Source organism: Haemaphysalis longicornis, unplaced genomic scaffold, assembly GCF_048455015.1.
Source record: "Haemaphysalis longicornis isolate Haplotype H1 unplaced genomic scaffold, Haemaphysalis longicornis Haplotype H1 scaffold_1, whole genome shotgun sequence".
Lineage (NCBI taxonomy): Eukaryota > Metazoa > Arthropoda > Arachnida > Ixodida > Ixodidae > Haemaphysalis > Haemaphysalis longicornis.
In genome coordinates, this window is record NW_027526203.1 from 135481552 (window position 1) to 135490424 (window position 8873).

At 47.0% G+C, this 8873-nt stretch overlaps 1 long non-coding RNA gene across 1 annotated transcript; it reads right to left on the reverse strand.

The window, feature by feature from the left end:
• Positions 1–3210: 3210 nt before the first annotated feature.
• On the reverse strand, positions 3211–7377 carry LOC144166068 (uncharacterized). The gene is made up of 3 exons (XR_013321553.1): positions 7009–7377; positions 3639–3737; positions 3211–3469 (listed from the first exon to the last, which is right to left on the reverse strand). It is a non-coding gene; the product is annotated as an uncharacterized LOC144166068 (long non-coding RNA).
• Between the last annotated feature and the right edge of the window lie 1496 nt (positions 7378–8873).

Below are 8873 nucleotides of genomic sequence, written 5' to 3' on the forward strand. Positions count from 1 at the left end.
GGAGACGGGCGAGCATGTATTCTTAGATTGCAATACGGCATCGTATTTCTGGGACGAGCTGCAGTGCTCCTTTGGCACACAATGGCAGCTCACGTGGACCAACCTAACGTTCTTGGATGCAGAGACGGAACTCCCACACCTTCGAGATTGCATCCACGTCATGGGACTCCACTCGCTTTGGAGGGCGAGGGTGGATGCTGTTGAATGCGCTGAACATCCTCGGCCGGCGTGGAGGCATTTTGTTCAGAAGGCGCAGTGGGCAGTGGCCGCCCTTGACGGGCCTGACTCGGACACCGAGCTGCGTGATGCACTGGCGCAGGGTTCGCGTGTCCTTTCAGAATTTAAGGTAAAGGAGCGGAGGAGATGGGACTCAATTTGAGGGCTAGAACCGGGAACACTGCTACTCACCTCTGCTTGCCCAGAACCCCTTCCCCTCCCTCCGCTACCATCCCTTTCCCTTCAAGCGGTGCACAAAAGGCACCGTCATCCATTCGATAACGTTCGTGCTGGCGTAATTACCGCCCAAACTCTGCGGCTCTGCCAGCATTACGATGCCACTAGCTTACACTTGCCGGCAGAACATGCTTACGCCATGCTAGCGTAAAGGCCGTAAGCGCCTATTTTTCTGTGTGCGTAGAGCTGCTATTGTGTACGACGAATACCCTGCAACCATCTGATGTGATCCTGTATATATCTCTGTAAATAAAGTTTTTTGTTGATAAAAAAAAAAGTCGCGGAATAGCATAATGGCTAGCGCACCGCACGCGTAATGCGGAGATGTGGCTTCGACTCTCGCTTCCGGAAAAAACGGCGGTTTTTTTCTCGACTTCTGTTTTCCTTTATTTATCACTATATCAAAGAAACATGACAAACGCGTCATTCGGCAGTAATAAATATCTCGGAAAAAGCCGAATAGCACTGGGAATGATGACTGCAAACTTGATATATATATATATATATATATGTATATATATATATATATATGTTTTCCAAGTGTCTGCACCCAAGTTTTGACCTATTGCTACGGTAGTCCGGAACTTCTTACCTGCTATATACCTCACGACTACTGCCCGCACCACGATGGAAAACCTGACCTGGAGATATCCTAAAACACCTACCAAGTCTGTCGTCATCGGCGACTCCCAAGTCAAGCATTTTTTCACAAATTTTCACCCCCTCCGGCACGGAACACCGGCGTTTGTTTGCCAACTTGATGCAACCGTCGGCGACATTGGGCCCCTCCTGGACTTCGTTCCCCGGACAGCGAACACGTTGGTACTCCACGTCGGCGCAAACGACATTATGAAGCGACACCAATCGGCAGCCAGCACGTTTGACTCGTACCGGGACGTACTGCAGTTTATTCGCCGTGAACGCCCGCACATTGCGAAGACCTTCATCACCCTGCTCCTGCCACAGACCCCAAACCGCCGCCGTGGAAGTGCCAACAGAAAAGCCGTGCAACCCTACAACAACGAGGCCTGCCGGCTCAACGAGTTGCTTCGGGAGTCCTGCCGCCGCACCCGGAACGTCCACTTCATCGACCATGGGATGGAGTGGCTGCCATCGGTTCGTGTGTTCGCGGCAGACGGAGTCCATCCGAGCTACGAGGGAGTGGCCGTAATGATCAGCCACCTGAATCAACTTCTCCTCAGGAACGCCGCCCTCTTCACACGGGAGTGGGCGGACCACGCCTCAGATTGTGCAGCTACCCCGGCCGTCACCGGACTTTTGGACTTTCCTGTGCTCACGCAGAGGCCCCCACAGACCCAAAAGGACGAATTGAGCTTCCAAATCGTGGGCGGCGCTCGCCGAAAATCCCCGCGACGCCCCACGCCGGGTGCTGCGGCGGCTGAGGGGCCTGCCGCGCTGCCGGCCGTCCGACTCAGCTACGCCCAGGCAGCTCTCGCGGGGCCATCAGGGGCGACAAATTGACAGTGCGGCGGCTCAGGTGAGGTCCGCTCTGGCGTGAGATGGTCCAAATCATTCCTATCATTACGTAAAACTGTGGAAAAAAAGTAAGATTTACCTCACATGCCTCCTATCTAAATTCCTACGTCAAGAGTAGTTCGGCACCCAAGGGTCTCCAGCTCTGGTTGTCACCTTCAATGTCTCCGTTTAGTGACACTGAGAGAAAGGAGTGGGAAAAGATCTTAAATGACGCGTCCGTGAGCCTGACGAAATTGGTTATGAAGCACAGCAGTCGGAAGGCTGAGGAACTCAGATCAGCTGAACTCGTAAAACGCCAGGAAGCAATTCTCTCTAATCTGGAACAATCTGAATTGGAAAGATACGAAGATAAAAAAACAGAAAATTGTGGAAAACAAAAAGGCAAAAAAATGCAAACGGGACAAAATTTCAATTCGCGGGGACGACGGCGCTCTGATGGTGGTTGCCGGGGTGGAGGCCAGGGGAGAACAAGAGACTCCATGCGACTCAAAAAACAGCCCCAAATTCTCTATCGTTTTGAACCTCCCAAATAAACAGCCCTCTCCCGCTGAGCGCAAGCACTCGCATCCTAACGTTGTGAACATCTCAAGTAGGGAGCTCTGTAGGGCCTTGTGAACATCTCAAGTAGGGCCTTAACGTCTGTCCTTCAACGGGAAACGTTAATGAATTCGAACTTTATCAGGACCTGGACAACTTTGCGAGAAACCTGCGCCTTCGGGAATACTTTCATGGGCGTCCAACTGAAAGCAAAAAACTACTTCCTGCCCCTTCAGACAAAATATGGACACCAAATGAGCAACGGGATAAGCACTTGAATCTACACTGTAAAAAAAATTTGGTCAAAATGACGGAAAAGTTCTGGCAGCTCTATTTCCAAGCCTTTGGCCGTCAAATTGATGAGTGGTCGTCAATACCAAATGACGGCGTTTTTGGTCATTTTGACGGCCTACTTGTCATCCTGAAATACAAATTAGTCGTCAAAATGACGTGCTGCCTTCATTTTGACGACTCACTTGTCAACCTCATATACAAGAAAGCCGTCAAAAAGACTTTCACTGTCACTTTGACGACCACCTGTCAACCTGATATACAAGAAGTCTTCAAAATGACAGCCCCAGTCTTTTCATTATACATTTGGTCGTCATTTTGACGTTTTTGTTGTCATCCTATACTACTAAGGAGTCGTCATAATGACGGCTTCAGATGTTATTTCGGCTGTTGTACACTTTTGTCAATATAAAATAGTATTAGGCTGTCAAAATTGATCAGGCATCAGTTTTTTTTCTTATCATTAAATACAAAATTGGGGAATGAATTGTGTGAGTGCCACGTACAGGGGACACAATCAAATAAAAGATGCTACAACAGCTGGCATCTGTGTTCGTATATTTATTCCTCGAGAATGGTACAATTGATGCATAAATTGAATGGTACAGTGGGTACATGGATGGAACATAGATTTAAAAAACGTCAAACTTCCAGTCGGCTACTTGTTTACCAGGAGCCATGGGTGCATTACCTGCGAAAAAAAAATGAAAGAGAGAACAATATTCATTTTAGTGATTGCTTGAAATCGTTCAGCAGCGACGTTTCGCTGCTCTGCGACATGCATGTGTGGTAAGCATACTGTTTTGATTTAACCCACTGGTCATACCTATATACTGGTCATAATTAAAGGCTCAACATACCTATGTTAAAGCGCTTTAAGAAGGCTCAGCAACCTCGGTGCTATGCCACTGGTCAGCCCCTTGCCTCGTCCTTTAGATGGGTTGATCTGCCCGAAGTACCTGGAAAGGAATTGAAAAGAGAAGATAAATCTATAGGCCATGAACTGACTACTACATATTTAGGCTTTATGATGGCATATGCGATGTAATTTATAAAATGAAATTCTTTCTGTAAAGCACATGTGGTCAAGTGTCAGGGACTAATTTGGAAAATAATCAGTAAGAAATATCGGAAGCTTTGTACATTAAACAGTCTACCACTACAGTGTACCTCACAGCCCAGGTTTAGCTTCGGTGCATAAAGCACACAAAACTTTAAATTCGAAAAAATGTTAAGAAAACCTGTGCATTTACATTTCACATTGAACAGCACCTCGCCTCAATGCTAGGAAAAAATAGGTTACTTATCATGATGCCTAGAATAGATATCTGTACCAAGTACAGTACAGTGAAGATAATTCAAACTCGGACAATTCACACTTTCGGTTAATTCTCACAAATTTCAAAATTTTGGTTGCCCGCTGTTTGCAATATATTTTAAAGTCGTTTAATTCAAACAGCTTCATTACGTAAATTCGGTTAATTCGCACTCTTCGCTTGTACTTGGCAGAAAATATCGGTTGCATTTGCTGCTTCTAGCTGCAAATTTGCATCCTCATATCACTAATAGCCACAAATAAATCCTATTACCTGCATACACGTGTCAAAACGACATGCACGCGCCAACAACCGCGTGTAGATTGAGAAAGAAAGAAAAAACTGTTTTGGACTCTCATGCAAAGCAAAGCAGTAATCCATTCGTGATTCTTTTTTCAGGGTGTGATAGCACTTAACTATTCTGCGTGAATGCTTTACTACTAAATATATGTGACTGTTTCATTACAACACAAGTTTGTATGTTGCCCCTAACCATATTTATGATAACTTCTGATTATTGAAACCTCTGATAATGTAAACAAATTCATCGGGTTATGGAGCATCGGGGTATGGAGCGTGTTTGGAGCAAACATGCTCCATACACGCAATGAAAGAAACTACCGAATTTTCCCAAATTATACCATGAAGTTTATAAGTTAATATTTTAGGCTGCCTCCCCCACCCCCCTTCTCCCAGCACACGCTCTTTACATTAGGTGCACACTGTTTGAAACTTTTCCTTTAATTCTCCATCTCTCTTCAGACCCACTAACCGGTGCTGCGTAAACACCGGCTGTGGACTACATGTATAACCAGGGGAATGCAGTGGTCATTATTTAAAAATGAAGACAGTTATGTGAAGTACAACGAACACCTGCCCCCTCCCTCTTTAAGTTGCGTTAGTTTACTGCACAGGCCCTCTTTTATGCGTAAGTTCGGCCAGCGAAAACAGCCAACTCGAAAGTATAGTGTCGGGCTACCAACACAACAATTAAATGCGGCGCCCCTTGTAGCGCCTCAGTGCCAGCGCGGGACCCTCGGTTATCCCATGTTTAGTGCCTACCACGGTGTCAATGTAGCCTAAGCTAGAAAATTACTGCTTACACAACGTAGGCAGTAACTTCCATTCGAATCAGCGTGCGTCGCTCTTTCTCTATTTCCCACGGCGTCCGTGTCGTTGCGAGTTTCAGGGGCACAGCGTGAATGTAACGTCATTGTCAGCCAGTCAGATTTCGTGAGTCTGTTCCAGTTCTTGGCAGTAACAGTGACAGTACCGAATTACTGCTATCTCGTTACTTCTTTTCCATGACTCTAAACTGTAGCTAGTTACTTTTCAAAAAGAGGAACTTGCAACTGTAACCCTGTTGCTTTTTGGGATGTAAGTGTAACAGAAAACACCGAAACAGTTATTTTATTTTTACCAAGAATCATCCAAATAACAGCAGCACTCGTTAAAGACCGACGTAAAGACCGCGCTTTCACTTTTTAGGACGTTTTCTCCCCATATCCCACTCACCTTTCCTCAACACGGCTTCCTTCGCAGTTTAGGACCGTAGGTAGCTAAGAGGACTATCTTAAGGGAAGATACCACTCTGAGATCTATGGTTGCGTAAGACCGAGATCGAAGGTCGGTATGTAAAAGGATTTTAAAGTTTTTGTTCCGTCTTGAGTCGAGAGGAAACAAGAAAGTGAAGAAAATGGCAATTAGGCGTCCCCCTACGAGGAAGCTGGCCTACTGGTGTAGAGAAAGACCTCCGGAGAGGGCCCACCGAGAGCGGGGCAGCCATATTGACACGGCGAAAGAAGCCGGCGCCCACGGCGGTTGGGGGCAGAAACATTTGTCCCTGCCGGCTCACTCTCTTCCCATGGTTGAAAAACATCTGGAGTATTGTCTAGGCGCCCGTGCGAGGTGTCCCACGCGGCGGCACAGTTATGGACAGCATTAGGGGTGTCTGCCGAGCCTCTGTAGCTGGCGGCGTTGTTGCTTCGCGGCGATCAACGTCAAACACTAATTGTCGGTTTGAGAAAAGCTAACTCCCTTTGTGAAAGCGAGAATAAATTCCCCGACACCAACGGTGCATCACAAAAACGCGGATGCAACAAAATGAGGCATCCACAACGATTTTTGGTGCTGGGCTTGAGTTTGTCCCGTTTTAGATTCCCTTTGCCTAGATATTCACCACGTGCAATTTTGACTATCTTCTTGCCTTCGTGCGCTTACAGGAAGCAAACTTTATCATTTGGTTTGGGCTTTATTACTTGGTTTTATACATAAACGGAAAATTGATTACGATACTTTTTTACAGAAACTGTATATCTGACAAGTTAATTTTGCAAATTCTGTAACTCTGCAGACACTGCCGTATACGCTTCACGAGTTAAACCCTCCTGAGCAAATCAACGTAGCGGCGTGCACAGGCGATTAACCGGAGTACGCGAAGGCGCCCGTGCTCACGGCCGGTGCGCATTCCCGCACAGACAAAATTTATCGATATACGCCTGATGCGGATAGGTGAATCCCACTAAGATATCCGGCCCTGCGCCTGCACAAAACGTGGGCTTGCTTATACGTTGGCGCCGAAATACGTTCCGCCCACTCGTACGAGTGGCCGGTGCGCTTTCAGCGGAAGCCGATGCACGCTTTACTTCGTGCACGTTTATTCCCACGTTAGGAATATCTTGTCCCATTGAAAGGCGAAAAGAAGCATTGAACGCGATCTTCTTGCTTTTTGTTCGAAGCCAATAAAGAGCGCTAGCGAGGGTACCTCCATCAGCTACAGCTCAAGCGGGCCGAGAGACCTAGGCCTAAGGCGCTGCTCACCCATGTGCTTCGCACGCGGTGAGCGCACAAACGAGCTCTCATGAACACGCCTCCAACACCTTTTCTAGCACAAAAGCAAGGGAACAGTACTCACCTTCTTCAGGTGCCCTTGCCTCCTGGCTTAGAATGTTGTCACTTGTGGCACACCAGGCAAAAAATGGCGCGACGACATACAGAATCGCAGGACAAACAACGCAGCACCGAGGGAGGAAGACGAAGGCTGACGAAGGCGGCGGAAGATGGTCCGGCTAAAAAAAAAGTCAGTTTCCGGAGTGTCCTGCACGACTGCGGGAGCCAATTGGAGCGCTTTACGCCCAGAAGCAGTTTGTTTGTTTTGCTGCGTTCCCGTAGTTTTCCCCCTCTCCTCTTTATTGACGGGAGAAAGGACGTCTTTTCCCTTGGACGGCGACAGCTCGTCAAAATTAACGGAGAAATGGCTGTTAAAGTGACAGCGAGTTTTTACAGTGTATACATTTCGGCCGTGCAAAAAGATATAATCAAAGAGTTCGAAAAACGGGTGCCCATCCGCAGCAACCTCGCTAGTGACGAGCGTGAAGCCCTGAAGTGCCTGAGTGAGGACACTGCCATTGTAATAAAACCTGCAGACAAAGGGGGGGCTGTGGTAATTATGAACAAGACTGACTATTTAAACGAGGGACAGCGACAGCTAGCTGACGGGACCTTCTACCGCAAGCTCACAGACGACCCAACATTGCGATTTGAAGCTGAGATTGTGGATGCACTAAAGTCCTTGCTGCGTGATGGGAAAATAACCGATCGGATGTATGAAGCGATGCTACCCCAAAATTCGAAGCCAGGACGTTTCTATCTCCTACCTAAAATACACAAAGAAAACAATCCTGGTCGTCCAATCGTATCCAGCAATGGAACGGCAACGGAAAAAATATCCAGTTTCATCGCCCACCTAATTAAAGACATCCAGCAGACTTTCCCCTCATACGTAAAGGATACAGGTCACTTTCTCCGCGACGTTTCAGGCCTCGAGGTCCCAACGGGCAGTTTTCTCGTCACCATGGATGTTACGTCCCTGTACACTAACATTCCTCACTCTGATGGCATCTTTGCCGCAGTCTCATGCTACGGTGACTCTAATTTCTGCTTGGACGTAACCCCCGGAACACTGAAAACCCTCCTTCACCTCGTGCTTGAGTACAATCACTTTGAATTCGACAATAGCCACTACCTCCAAATTAACGGCACAGCCATAGGTACCAAAATGGCACCTACATACGCTAATATCTTTATGGCGTCATTAGAAACAGAGTTCATTGCAAATTGCTGTCCAAAACCTATCATTTATAAACGATTCCTCGATGACATCTTCATTTGGAATAATGATGAGGCAAGCCTCAGGGAATTTATCTCAGAAATCAACTCTCTGCATCCATCAATCAAACTGACCTATCAAATATCAACTGAAACCGTAATTTTTTTTAATGTCACGCTCATATTGGACCAAGGGACAGTCTCAACAACATTGTACAGGAAACCCACTGACCGCCAACGATATCTTCATTTCTACAGCAGCCATCCCCGCCATTGTAAAACAAGTATACCCTACTCACAAGCACACCGGTACCGCAGGATATGCTCTGGACGGGACGATTTCGAAAAACATGCTGAGGAACTAAAGACCGCCATGGTTGGTGAAAAATATCCAGAAGAAATTATTGACAATGCGATTAGCCGAGCACGCAATTTACAAAGAGAAGACATTCTGACTGAAACCCTATGAAACCCACCATGAGACTAACTTGGTCCTTACGTACTCGTCCAAAACTTCCCAAGTAAACAACATCCTGAGACGACATTTTAATATCATAAGGCAGAGTGAGCGCTTGTCGGCTATTTTTCAGCGGCCCCCCCGTGCTGTGTACAGACGGGCCAGAAACTTGAAGGACCTTTCGGTCAGGGAAAAAACAGAAGTACCTGAGCCAA